Source organism: Vipera berus (assembly GCF_964194415.1).
Source record: "Vipera berus genome assembly, chromosome: 1".
NCBI classification, from domain to species: Eukaryota; Metazoa; Chordata; class Lepidosauria; order Squamata; family Viperidae; genus Vipera; species Vipera berus.
Genome location: NC_138202.1, coordinates 307,276,574 through 307,291,689, shown reverse-complemented (window position 1 = coordinate 307,291,689; position 15,116 = coordinate 307,276,574).

Below are 15,116 nucleotides of genomic sequence, written 5' to 3'. Positions count from 1 at the left end.
GGCATATACATAGAATGAAGGCTACTGCTAAGCTTGTAAGCTGCCCTGAGTCTTCAGAGAAGGGCGGGATATAAATGGAATTAAAATAAAATTAAATAAATAAATAAATAAAAAATCTAATCAGGTAATGAGTATATTATGCAAAGTTTCAGAACACATCCAGAAAGGGGTAGCTTAATATACCTGCTTAGTATACCTGCCCTAATTAGCTACCTGGGACACATAGATTGCCCCACCCACTTTCACTGCTTAAAGCCATAGACATCTCTGATTTCTTTTGCTTTTGGTGATCTAAAATGTTGGACTCCAAAACCCTAACTGCAAAATGGTCTAGGCTACGCAGCCACAAAATTCCCCTCCATGTAAAAGAGAAGGAGTAAAGGGGGGAAAAATGCAGATCCTGGCATGTTGAAGCTCTGTGGTACTTGCTGAAGAGAAAGAAGCAATACAGACAAAGCATACTTACTGTTTAACCTGGGTACTTGCAAAGTAATCAAACTAGCATTATAGGTCCTGAAAGTCAGGTATGTGTAATGGGTGGGGGAGAGTGAGGCCGGAGTTCCCTCCATTAGAAAAACAGATTCCTCAGTGCTTTGTAGAAGATTCTGCCACCACCAGCTATTGAATGATGCAAAGACTGAGACCTGTCTACTTCTTTTCTGCATACAGATGTACAAACAAATCAAAAGTAGAAGCAGTGTATAATTACCCACCTTCAGGACCTGGGAATCCTTAAGGATCAAAACATGGGATTGAAAATGTCTAATAAATTAATAAACAACAAAAGGTGCCAACTCCAGCATAACAACGGAAAGCAGAAAGATGCTTGTGGAGAGAATTAACAGTAAAGCCCCCAAATTCTTTTTGAAGCAGGTTCTGATGCTCAGATCGGAGACCTAAAATGAAGATCATCATGCCTTGTCCAAGGAATAGTTATGAATAATAATCATCCACAAGCTTCTACTGAACTCTGAAGCATAAACCAGATTTTTCTAGCATACGGCACTAGCATAGTTCCTCAGGTAGTGCCTCATTTTTAGATGTCTCTTTTTCCTTCCCTTTTCCTTTTTTTTTTTGTAAATCATATTTTTCTAATTAAAAAGGCTACCTTTCTCACAGAAGCTGAAATGCATTTTACTTTTGCAAAGAAGACTTCTCTTCCTATGCTGTTAATTGTTCCTTTTTATTAAAGACTCTTTGTTCTCCTTTGCAATTAGTATTCTGGTCTGAATATTTATATTACATTGAAAATGGAATCTCATTTTAAATGAAAGAATTCAATCACAGAAGAAGGAAGCAATATTAAGCCAATTTTTCTTTCCTTCTTTGTTTGCGCAGGGCTGCATGCATATGTGTTTGGAAATAAAAACCATTTATTTTCTTTGAAGAAGATGATCAGATCCTATAGTTACGACAACTTCACACAGTAATCAGGAAACGCTGGAAGCTAACAAACTTTGGAATAAATTTTTGGCTTATTATTGATCTTTATTCTTTTCCCCCCTCACCTATATACTTGGTATCATAGAAGGGCATCAAAAAGGCAAGATGGTAGACAGAACTGCACAATAGAAGCCCCCTTTTTACACATATGATGCATGTAATATGGAAAGTCTTCAATCACATATTCACACCTACATGTTGACACACACACACACCATCCTCTGCAGATCCTATGCATCATACAGCTGGTAAATTCATGCAGCGAGGTATCTTTAATGCCAGTCAGGATAAAAACATGTTCTTGAAAGCAGGCATATAGCAAGATGATTAAGGCAGGAATGTTTCCTACTCTCCCGTCATGGCCATTATATTCCTCCTCTGCCTCCTGGTTTCTATAATCTCTTACAATACCTATTTCATGTACCTAAGTTTATATTTCTTGAAGATGTTCTTTTTTTCAAATAAATGTTTTGAAACTGGCTGACATTTTGATAGCCAAATAGTGCATCTATAGAAATCTAGGTATTCTAGGCTACACCAAATACTAGTGGGCCAGTCATCAGTAACTAAGTTTAAACATGCTTGGAATAAACATATGTCCATCATCTGACAAACATTTCAAAAATTTTAAAAACCCTCTAAGGGCAGACTTGATGGACCATTAGGTCTTCTGCCATTAGTTTTTTATGTCTCTGTGTGGATGAAGGTGGCAAAGATATTGGTCAGTTTTCTCTAATCTACTGCCATGTTGTGATACAGAATTAACTTGCAACCAATGTTGAAGAAGCTGGCTAAGAATGATAGGTTCTACTCCAATATATTCAGAAGGATTCCAGGTTGGTCAAGGTTGATATGTAGCTGATAAAGAACATATAATTTCTCCTCAATAGAGATCAAATTTATCCACTGGGAATTTGATTACAGTTAGAAGTTAAAATATAATAAAATATAAACTTATAATATTTTTATAATATTTTATTTTACTTTACTGTAACTAAAATAGACATACTGCTTACCTGCCTGCACAGAACCTATGAAGGCAGGAATATGTTCATATCCTGGGGTCAACCTTCATTATCAAAGGAAATTTATCATGATAATGCTTGTAGAACTATCATGATATTGTTTGCAAAATATTACTCAAGGACTTAAAAAATGACCTAGGCAGATTTCCTAAAGAAATCCCTCTGCTCGTCAATTAGAAATTGTGATGTCAGGGCAGCCACATCTCTGCTTCACTTAGAGAAAGCTACTGGATTCATGAGATGGAAATACATCTCTAGCATAGACCTTGCAACCTTATAGGTCCCCAAGATAATGGTACCAATACTGTCCCCAAAGCATCAGCAACAATTTTGCAAGCATTCTTAATAACATGAATTCTATGTTCTTACTATGCTCCTACTTGTTTGAGAAGGATAACAGTCATAGGGTGAATACTGTAGAAGAAAATTCATTTTCAAGATAGCAGCTAATTGCATTGCTGTTTTACAGGAGATTTGTAAAACACGGAAATGAAGTTCTAGGTCTAGGACAAGGATCCAAGATGTAGCAACTGAGAACCTGTTTGCTTCACTAAGCAGCCCGGGGGCGGTGGTAGGAGCAAGATGTCCAATAAGGAATTTACAAAATCATACACCTAGAAGAAGAACAATTTTGGGAGATTCACAAACTAAAGTAAAAATGGAAGTTGAAAAATAGGAGATAGAATCACATTAAGGAGAAATGTGAAATGTTTCTATATCTCTGGTGCATGGCTAGGAAAAGAAGCCAAGCTGGTGGAAAGGAGAATAAGCATTAAGGAGTCTTAAACTCTTGTCCCCACACTACAACCCCTCCAGAGTAGTTCCATAAGGAAACAATTTCATAATCTAAGAGACCTATTTGGGCAGGAAAAAAGAAACGAGCCTTGTGACATTTTGAAGATTAATCCATTTTATTATTCACATCTGTGACTTGCAGTGAACCCTAGGATCACTGGAGGTTATAGCTATTCTATGGGCAGCTCAAGATGGACAAGGAGAGGGTAAAATAATACTTAATTTAAATGAATTCAAATTTCCAGGGTAAGTTTAATTGCATCATAGGGTACTGAAGGAGCTAGCAGAGGTGATTACAGAATTATTTACTGTAAACTCTCAGAATTTCTGGAGTAAGGGCAAAATTCAAAGGAGTAAAGAAGAAGAAAAATGTTACCCATCTCATTGGAAAAAAAGGAGGAGGACTTGAGAAATTATAGACCTGCCAACTTTTCATTTGTACTGGGCAAGGTCCTTCAACAGAGTATTGAACTGCAGGTTTGTAAGCGCCTGCAGAGAAATGCAGTAATTAACAAAAGTTAGCAAATCATTCCTGACTAACCCAGATAGAAAATGAGGTCTAGCTGGCCCTTCAATGGTGGAAGGAGGGAATTGCAGCTCAGGATAGACAAAGAGAGGATGAAAGAACATTTAGCAATGTAAATGAATTCAAACCTCCAGGGCCCAATGAATTATATTCTAGCCTAGCATTCTGCAGACAGACTCCTAGAAACATAACTGATTGCAGTAATCTTTAAGAAACCAGGGGAGAGGGTAGGACTGGAAAGAGTGGGCTAAGTAAATTCAGGTCAGGGATTAATTCCCTGATGATAAGAGCTATCGGCTACTGGAATATGTTGTCTCACGTTAGTTTCATTGGAGGTCTTAAAATAAGAGCTGGTTAGTCATCTGTCTAAAATGCTTTATCAGATTTTTCACCAAGCAAAAGTTAGACAAGATGACTTCTGAGACAGCTTCCCACTTCAGGATTCTATAAATCAATTGATCAGATGAGATGAAGAGTTACATAGTAAGAGCTAGCTAAGTTACTTACCTGCCATCATGATGTTCCTTGACAAATATAACTCCAAAAGAGATCATTGAGGTCCATTCTCTCTCACCATTCCAATGTAATACATCCATTTCTGCAAGCAGTCATAAGATAACTATGCAAAAGAGAGTCAGTGAATTGAGTGGGCCAATAAATAGTTGAATGTTATGTATCGAACATTATTTTAGTAGAGAAAAATATGGAAAAAACACCATGTGGACAAATCATCCTACATTTTCCCTGCCAATTCTCATGCAATTTGATGAAATAAATTTAATTTGGATTTTTTTTCCAAAGGAGAAACAGGTATTGGTGAAATTCTTATACATGGGCAGAGTGTAGTTTTCTCGTACTTTTTTAGATGTGAGATAGCTTGGGGCAGAGTGAAAGTGAATCCAACCCCTTTTCCCCCCCTGTGATCTGTGATTTCCCTGGCATTTCAAAATTCAGTTAAATCCAAAGAGAAAGCTTCATGATGATGCTCATGCCATTGTGCATGTTTTCATTATGTGATAGCGGGGGAGGCTCTAGAGTAATGGAAAAATGCAGATAGAATATCAACAGGAGCACTGGATTGCCTGCCTCTTCTAAGAATAAACAAAGCTCTGAAAATCACTACAAGACATCTGAAGGATAATTGTAAGGACCCTGCGAATAAGGTTTTTTGTTTTTTTTAAAAAATAGAAACCATTGTGTGTGGGGGGGAGGAGAGAAAATGTTTGAGAAAATGCAAAGCAGATTTCAACACAACATTAGCAAAAGAATGACTTGGGAGCACTGCTGAGCTGCCAATGCTCTTAGATACAGGTCCTCAAAAAGATTTAGTATTGGTAGCAGGCATTTGGGAAGACAAGCTTAAGTTTCCCTTCAGATAAGGATAATACACATTGGGAAATGATCTAGCTTTTAGGCTCCAAGCTTCTAGAATCCCCATACTGAGAAAAACTAACTATATTTCTCTACCGATGTGTGTATAACGATACCACTTACGATTTACAAAAGAATGTATTGTCTTTTATTAAGCCTAATTTGACTTTGAGCTTAGTGACTTCCTTCTTACTCTTGAGAAACCCACTGACTAATGTGGACTTTAAGGTCTCTTTTGGAAATCTCTCTTCAAAGAAATCTAGTGGCTTGCTTTGCTGTGCCAAAAGAGAGGAAATAATCCATGCTAGTGATTTATTTTGATAAACATGGGGTGGAAGAAGACAAGATTGAAATCACCAAGAACTGTGAATTATGAGAAGCAGCAGTTGTCCTCCAAATCATCCCTTCCCACAAGGCAATATTATTGTAGATTCATTCTCACATCTGCTATTAGCAGAACCCTCTTTGTGTATACCTAAAGGGAATATGCATGGCTCCCTGAAGATTAACCATGAGTTTTATATGTTGGAAAGATTCAATGAAGGTCAGAAAAGGTCTCTGTTTCTGTGCCATACATGAATACCATTTTGCTGTTACAAGATATTAGCATTTATAAAATAGCTGGTTCCTCAGCATCTTGCAACCATTAGCTTATATATATTAGTGCTATTTTCAGTTTTACAAATTGCAGTCTGCAATAAAAGCTAGCTGCTTCTATTCCCATTGAAAGGCTGTTCTTAGATTCATGGCAGTAGCGACCAGGAATAAGAACATTCGACACAAGGGTTGATGTGTATGTGTAAAAAAGTTCTGATGCTGTTGCGGCCTTTGTGGGGATTCTGAAACCCTCCCAAAATGTGCCAATCTGTTCTGCCATCTTTTCATGCCCCTTACTCATCTCAGTTATCAAAACTTATATTTGTGTATCTTTCAAATATATATTTTCTTGATATGGGAAGCAATATATTAATAGAGTGAGTACATAAATAAAGACGTGCTACTAGTTTTAGTCCGTAGGACTAACTATACACAAGAGTTGTTCATTCGCTTATTGACACAAATACAGACCTAGAGAACTTCAACCTTTAACATATGTGAAGCCTTTATAGAAGTTTGAACAAGTTTGGCTTAGGGTCTTTAAAATTATGTCTATCACAAAAACTTTTTCAAATAATAAGATGGACTTCACAGTCCTTGTTCTCAATGCCAGTTCAGAATGTCCATTGGATACACACAAGGAAATAGGCTCCTGAACATTATCACACAGAAGACCTTTTGGTCCCCATTTTGAGTATTCACTAATAGGAATAGAAAACATGTGAAACATATTTGTATATTGTTAAATGATACCTGTTCCAATGTTAATTATGATATAAATTCTATGTGAGAAAACTATTGAATGCAGTTGCTAGGTCTTAGAGGAACTGTGTGTTCTGAATAGGTTTATGCACTCCATGATGTAAGATAGTCATGGTTTGCAGATACTCCTGGATCCACAATTAGAAATCAAGATTACCTACATGGATAGAAACATCTTTTACCACAATATGTTAGTATACCAGCAACCACTTTTTGGACTAGGTTAGTCAAAGGAATATGGCATTCATTTATTTATTTATTTTTATTTTAATTCCATTTATATCCCGCCCTTCTCCGAAGACTCAGGGCGGCTTACAAGCTTAGCAGTAGCCTTCATTCTATGTATATGCCTACTTATTAGGGCTTTCACACACACCCCAAGCAGCATTATTACAAAGTCAGCTTAATTGCCCCCAACAATCTGGGTCCTCATTTTACCTACCTCGGAAGGATGGAAGGCTGAGTCAACCTTGAGCCTGGTGGGATGCGAACCTGCACTAATTGCAGGCAGCTGGTGTTACTTAAAGAGGCATTAGCCCACTGCTCCACCAAGGCTCATTGATAACCTCAAGTTGTTCTGCATTCAGTGAGGCTACTCATGAAATCAAAATCTATCATTTGTGCAGAATGCAGAGGCTCAAGCTACTGATTAGAATGTCTTCATCCATAACTGATAAAAAAATCTGTACTATCTGCCAGTCTGCTACCAAGCAACGTTCAAAATGTAATTCTAAAGAAAGAGGGTCATGCACAAGCAATCTTAGAATTGCTGCTTTAGGGATCATATAATAGAGTAAACTGTTAGATTACTTCTGCAACATTCCCTGTGAAGGACATTTCATGTGCCATGAAAGATAACATAAAATGTATTTATTTACTTAACTTTTATGTATTACTTGCTTACTTCCTATAAAACTGCAGAAATTATGCTAAAGATTTGATTGGTGCAACGGCATTAGAAAAACTATTATTTTTCTCTCCTGTCCCAAATACATACAGTATGTATTATCTCCCTTCTCTGGTATCTGAGCAAAGTTCATGTATACGCAGACTACTTCAAAATACAAATCAAAATACTCAGTTATGATTTTCTGTGGCTTTATACAGTTTGGTATGGAAAAATTTTTACCCTGCAATATGCTATATTAGCAGGACTTATTAAAAGATATACTGTGTGCTACATTAACAGCATTTTCTACAAATGATCCCAAACTGAATAAAAGAAGGGACAAAATTAGGCCCATCCCCTCAACAATAAATATTCTTTGGACTGAAAATTAACAGAAAGGCAGCAGTGGCAACTACAAATCTCCAACAAGTTCAACACACGTGAAATGACATCATTTGCAGTACAACCCCAGCAGATTGTTTCTGCAAGGAACACGCACCAAGGACCTTACTCCATTTCTAAATCTCAGGTTGTCTAGTGCCAGAGAATTTTTGACACCAACCACATCCAATCCCAGAAGGCCGGATCTCTTCTGGCTTGATACGGAAAAGACTTCATTCCTCTACATTCTCTTGTTCGAGAGAAACAAGTAGATTCAGTGTTGTACGTTCGCAGGGAAGACTATATTGGGTTCTTCACTTTGCTAAAACACCTGACACTTTTAGCTCTAGCCGTGAGAGGCCAGATGGCTGATTCTGATTAATTGTCACTCTTAGTTTTATTTGCAATCAAGCCATTAATCAATTCATTTTGCTTTATTTTCAGAGAGTCTTTTTTAAAATTCAGCTTTTTCTATAATTTCACATCCAAATTTATGTCTACAACTGAACTAATATTACTAATTTATTCTGTTTATTTTCTTATCTTTTCATCAGACTATTTTCCACCAATGGTGAAAGTAGCTTACAAGGAGCCAGATGCAGCTCTGGAGAATAAAAGCCGTATAAACAGAAAATGCAAGCCTGCATCCCCCAGGCGTAGCAAAGCATATAAGAATAAAAGCATAACTATGCTGAATCAGGCCAAAGCTATTTGTAATGCAGAATTTGTTTCTCATAGCAGTCAGACAAATACCAAATATTCTACTAGGTATTCTACTCAGAAGCAAAAAATGGAGAGTTACCGTTGTCCCATCTCTATTCTCCAGCACTGAATACTCAGAACCATGCTGGTAACACTGGGCCTTCAAGACCAATAGCCTCTAACAGAACTATTCTCCATGCAAGTGTTTCTCAACCCTTGGCAACTTTAAGATGGCTGGACTTCAACTCCCAGAATTCCCCAGCCACCTTGGTTGAGAAATTGAGAACCTTGGTTGAGCAGGTTAAAAAACTCTGCTCTATGCATATAGTCAATCCCATTATAAAGCCATCCAAGGATTGGCAGCATGGGTGGGGTGGGGGGGGGAGTTTGGTTTTTATTCCCCCCCCCCATCTGCTGGGTGGTTGCAGCAGGTTTTGATCACTTCACATGAGCCTGGGACACTGTGACTGTCATAAATATAAATCAGTTGCCAAGCATCTGAATGTAAACATAAGACCCCGGAGATGCTGCAACATTGCAGCTGATCAGGGCTTCTTCTGGGCTCAGCAGAAGCGCCAGGATCAGCGCCGAGCTCCAGCTGGAGCCTGGCGCTGATCCTGGTGCTTCCGCTGAGCCCTGACAGTCCTGCAGCTCCAGCCATCTCTTGCTCAGGCTTGTGCAGTGCTGTCACCAGTTCAGCTCATTCCCCTCCCCCGCTACCACTTTTCTAGGATGGCCGCGTACCACCTGCCAGGTGCCAATGTACCACAGGTGGTACCCGTATCACTGGTTGAAAAGCCCTGCTCTAGGCATCTGATGAAGTGAGCTTCAGTTCACAAAATCTCAAGCCTTTTAATAGAAGGTTAGTTAGAAAAAATGCTAACAGACTTCTGCTTTTTTGCTACCACTAACTAACATAGCTCTCCTCCTACGAAGTTAAGTAGTGCTTAAGCAATTGACTTCAAATGGCTGCTATGGGATAATAGAACATAAAATAGTCTAACAAAGAATACTCTAGAAAAGCAGTTTGGGGTACTGGGAATCAATTACAAAACAGAAACATAAAACCCAGGAACTCCATGTTTTACACAGTAATATGAAGGAATTAATGTTTTGTGACCCATTTAGCCACAGACTGCTTGTATTATGGGATAATCAGAATTTAAAAATAACATATAAATCTGTTTTACAGATAAACTGGGCCTCACAACATTATTACTTTGGATCAACTCCATTTCAAGGAAATGGAGTTTCCTTGTTTTTAAACTGTTCCAAAATTAAAAAGCAAGTTTATACATCTGAGACAATGCATGGACATTTATTCTATTTAAGTTTTTGTTATTAGGTTTATTTAGGATAAAAAAGTATTGCTACACCAGAAGTTCCGTAAGAGGTCTTCTCTTCATATAATCTTCTTTTGTAATTCAAAATCACAAATTAAAATAGACTCTAGAAAAAAATCCTAAAATTTAGACAAAAATCAAAGTGAAAGCCAAAATCTAACTGGGTGAACATTCTTCCCTGTATGAAATCTAACTTGTGATTTGTTTCATCAAATAAGAAAAAAAAGTTATTATTTCACCCAAAGATATCACCTTTCTAATCAACAATTAAACAATCAGAGACCACAGCTCAGTAGGGTATCTAATTACAAAAGATGGCACTTCCTGTAAAGCCACTAAGTTTATTTTGTTAGAATTGCTAGAAGGTGTGGTTTGGCATGCTTTCAAGAAACTATATAAAGAACTATTGAGAGAAAATCAAACCATGGCCATATCTGACAGCTGATTTTGATGTGTTGTGCTCAACTGCCTGTGTTCTCTATTCCCAGCTTGGAAATGAACCTGGTGAAGATTTCTTTCTAACAGAATTAACTGTGTTTTATAATCTTGTTTGTAGAAAGTTGAGGTCATATGACCTCCAGATAATGAGCTTGAACGTTCTTCCAGGCCAACCCAACGGTCACCTTAAATGCCAGAAAATTAATTTCCTAGAAAGTATAATGCTTTACTTACATCCAGTGGTGGGATTCATATATGGGAACAACCAGTTCTCTGTGTGGATGCAGCTTCTGGAAATCCATTCTGGGCCTGGGCAACAAAAAAATTAGCTACCGATTCTGGCGAAGTGGTGTGAACTGGCTGAATTCCACCACTGCTTACATCAACATTTTTGTCAACCTTTGCCTGCTCATCTTCTTTGGAAAAGAAGATATAAACACAGAACCTACAGCTTTTATTTTTGTCTTCTCCCAGTTGAATAAGTTTTTTTAAAAAAAAACTACAGCACTTTATAAATCCAAAAGAGGTCAACACCGAGACTACCAGACTGCTTACTAAATTTTAGCTTTTCCTGTTAAGAAAAAAAAATCTCAAAGCTATAATAGTGCATCTGTCAATGCCTGTGGCATTTATATAACTACATTTTAAGTAGCAATCACAGTGCTTATAAAATACAACTTAAGGGAAGAATTGCATTTTTCCCAAGGACAAAATGTAGCTGTGAGTGCCAAGAAAACACTATTTTGCTGCATTAAGTTTTTACTGAGGAAAAATTCCTAAATTGTAGATTATACATCACTACAGTACACCTTAAGCATTACAAATGGCTAGGAGAGAAGACGCCATCGCTCAAGATATGTTTTTCTTGCAGAATGTGCCAGTTTACTGCCTACCGTAGTACATGTCTTTAGATGATAAACTGAAGGATCGGATGGTAATATAAAAGGCCCTTCCGATAATATTGAGCTACATGAATAATGATTTTGAGCTGATCTAATGTACCTTTCCTTGATCTTAAAAGAAGGCTTAAATATACACAGATGAAAAGGCTGGATTTCAAGTCATTCTAGAGATTTTATTTCATAGAAATTATTGTAGAACTGAAAACATTATAAAAATTCAGTGAAAATAAGGAGTTGGAAGAAAGGTTATAGCATTTGCTTAGGAAAAAAGAAGCACGTATAGTATGAAGAAATTAATACAGGTAGTCTTTGGGTTACAACAGTTCATTTAGTGACCATTCAAAGTTACAACATCACTGAAAAAAGTGACATGACGATTTTTCACACTTACAACTGTTGCAGCATCCCCATGGTCACGTGGTCAAAATTCAGACAATTGGCAACTGGCTCACATTTGTGATGATTATAATGTCCTAGGATCATGTGATTACCTTTTGCAACTTTCTGACAAAGTCAGTGGGTAAACCAGATTCACTTATCAACCATGTGACTAACTTAACAACTACAAAGATTCATTTAACAACTGAGTCAAGAAAAGTCATAAAATGGGTATAAAACTCATTTAACAAATCTCTCACTCAACTGTGGTCGTAAGTCGAGGACAACCTGTACCTGATTTTCTTCTACTTGGGTTATCCAATGAAGTACAACAGTGGGGAAAATTCCTTTCTTTCTACAGCATTTTTTTGACATATCCCACATATTAAGACAATAAAAAAAGCATTGCTGGCCTCATTACTGAGAAAGGATAGGACTTGGCCAGTGGGTCAATAAATTTTACATTGGAAATACATCTCTGCCAGATCAAGGAACAGTGGATTGCAGTTCAATGCACCAATCTGACTGTATGCTTGGGAGCCCCAGTTTTTAATTTATTATTACATGTGTGTACTTCCCTGCTATAGAAGCTGCATGAGTTGTGGTGGCGCAGTGGTTAGAATGCAGTATCGCAGACTAATTCTGCTGACTGCCAGCAGTTTGATTCTCACTGGCTCAAGGTTGAGTCAGCCTTGCATCCTTCTGAGGTTGGTAAAATGAGGATGCAGATTGCTGTAAACTCAGACTCTGTAAACTGCTTACAGATGGCTGTGAAGTGGTATATAAGTCTAAGTACTATTGCTATGTATTTGTATGCAGATCTCTTTTTTCATTTTACCCTCAAAACTATCCCAGGATAGTGGTTAGCCCAAAGCCACACAGTAAATTCCATTGTTGGGGGAGAACTTTCACAAATGTGTCTCCATATCTAATACATTAATCACAATTTATCCTGAGCTTGGGGTACTTTGGGGTCAATCATTATGGCTACATTCACCCATCAAATTAAGCCAGAATATTTTAGCCTTATTTTGGCAAAAGCTATCATGCCCTGATTTATACATAATGCTGTGATGGGTGCATTTACACATCATATGATGGTTGCAAAGACACTATTGCAAAAAGGAGTATACTGCTTTCTCTCCTGGAGGAAATATGGGTTGTAAATATAACAACATCAAATGAATTTATTAGCAATAGCCATGGGAGATAATAGTTATGCATTATGCAAGGCTAATCATGGCTCTGGGTTCCATATAAGAATAAATCCACATTGAAGTTAGCTGGTGTGTTTTCCATTAGACTAGCCATTTTTGCATTCTGCCTGCCTGCTTCCTTCACAGTAGGCCAAGATGGTTACATTTGTCATTGCTTTGTCATCAGAAATGAGAAATGAGCAAGGAGGAAAGAATTGGATAAGGAAGAAAAGCAGGTGAGAAGAGTTATAACCCCCCCTTCCCCCCCCAAATAGTAGAAACAGATTGATTATTTAGAGAAATCAAGCATCACAACTGCCTGGCAGTTGAAGAAGCAGATATTATTGCCACTTTTTCCCCCCAGAAGTATAATTTATTAATCTGGAATTCAGAGAACACCTGGCAGAAAGATTTTGGAAATGGATTCTTTGGTATACAAAGAAGGTAAAGTACAGTAAAATGAAAACTAAAGAATAATTAAGCAGAGAGGAACAAGACAGTAAATTTCCTACTAGAGGTCTAAAGATCGACTAGCATTTGCTCCAAAGTATCTTGTGTCAGCCTTCTCCATCCTGCTACATCCAGATGTATTACAGCTGGAATATCTGGAATTCTGAAGTGATAGCTGGGATTCTTCAGCCTTCTTATATAGAGAAAGACCTGCCTTATGCTCCACCTGAAGCCCATTAGTTTGAGAAAGGCTCCATAATTGGCAACATAGGTCCCATGTGCTAGCTGGACATGCACAGTGTCCTTACCACATATGCAAGAATGTCTCTGTGTTCTTTTTCCTTCCCTTGCTTCAAGAAGAGAGATTTATCGAGATTCTTCTGCAGTTTGTCAGAATAATGAACTATAAGCCGACATGCCTAGTGATGCAGATGAATATGACACTCTTGACATGGCTCATATTTCATCCCTGGAAGAGTATGTGTTTGTCACATTGCTTGCCATCCTCTCTGCCAGAAAGCAAAACCTGAGTCCTTTGGACTGATGCTACTTTGACAGTGATTAGTCCAACAAACAGGGTGACTGAAGAGATCACCTCATGAAATCAAAATCAAACAAGCCACGTTATGAGTTAGCTTGATTGCCTGTTATATATGATTGTAGCATTGCTTCCTGCTAATCCAGTTAAGGCAGTTTCAGGGCTCATACAAAACACCCACCCTTCTAGAAAAATGAACCCACTGAGTGACAGAGCAAACAGGGAGAGCAAACGAGAGTTTTGCATGGGATTTCAACAGGACTTTGGGGAGGAGGGTCTCCTAATAAATGCTGAGCAATTTGAACTGTGAAGAAAACTTAATGACAATATTCAAGGTATAGGCAAGTTAGAAGGGACTTTGGAGGTCTTCTAGTCTAACCCTCTGCTCAAGCAGAGACCCTACAGCATTTCAGACAAATGGTTGTCCAATCTCTTCTTAAAACCTCCAGCGATGAAGCTCCCACAACTTCTGAAGGCAAACCGTTCCAATTGTTCTAAGTGTCAGGAAATTTCTCCTTAAGTCTAGGTTGCTTCTCTCTTTGATTAGTTTCCATCCATTGCCTTTTGTCCTGCCTTCAGGTGCTTTGAAGAATAGATTGCCCCCCCCTTCTCTGTGGCAGCCCCTCAAATATTGGAACACTGCTCTCGTGTCACCTCTAATCCCTCTTTTCATTAGATGTCCAAATTCTGGTAACTGTTCTTCATATGTTTTAGCGTTCATATGTTCTTCATATGTTTTAGCGTGACCTAATCATTTTTGTTTCTCTTCTTGCACTCTTTCTAGAGTCTTAACATCATTTTTATATATTGGCAACTAAAACTGGATGCAATATTCCAAGTGTGGTCTTACAATGTTTATCCTCCCTCTTAAAAGAACTTAAATTACCCCGGCTGGGAGTGTAACTTTCTTTCCTCATTGGGCAAGGTAAAATGGCTTGAAGAAAGGGTTTCTACAATGTAATATAGCAATACCACTTCACAGTGCTTTACCACCCACTCTAAGTGGTTGAGAGAGCCAGCATATTGCCCCTAGCAATCTGGGTCATCATTTTATCAACCTCGGAAGGATGCAAGGCTTGAGCCAATGAGAGTCAAACTGCTGGCAGTTGGCAGAATTAGCCTACAATACTGCATTCTAACCACTGCACCACCATGGAATATCCAGGGAAGAGAAGGCCTCCTGGAAAGGACAGGTAAATCTATTCAGGAGGGACAGAACAGGAAAGTGAAGCCAGAGAAGAGAGAGTAAAAAGTGGAAGAGCATAACTCAGAGGAGCAAGAGGCTTAAGAAGCATTCAATGCAGATACGGTCAGTCCCTACTACATGAGGGACTCCTGGCAAGAGATGGGGCTACATCTCACAAATATTGGGAAGAATGC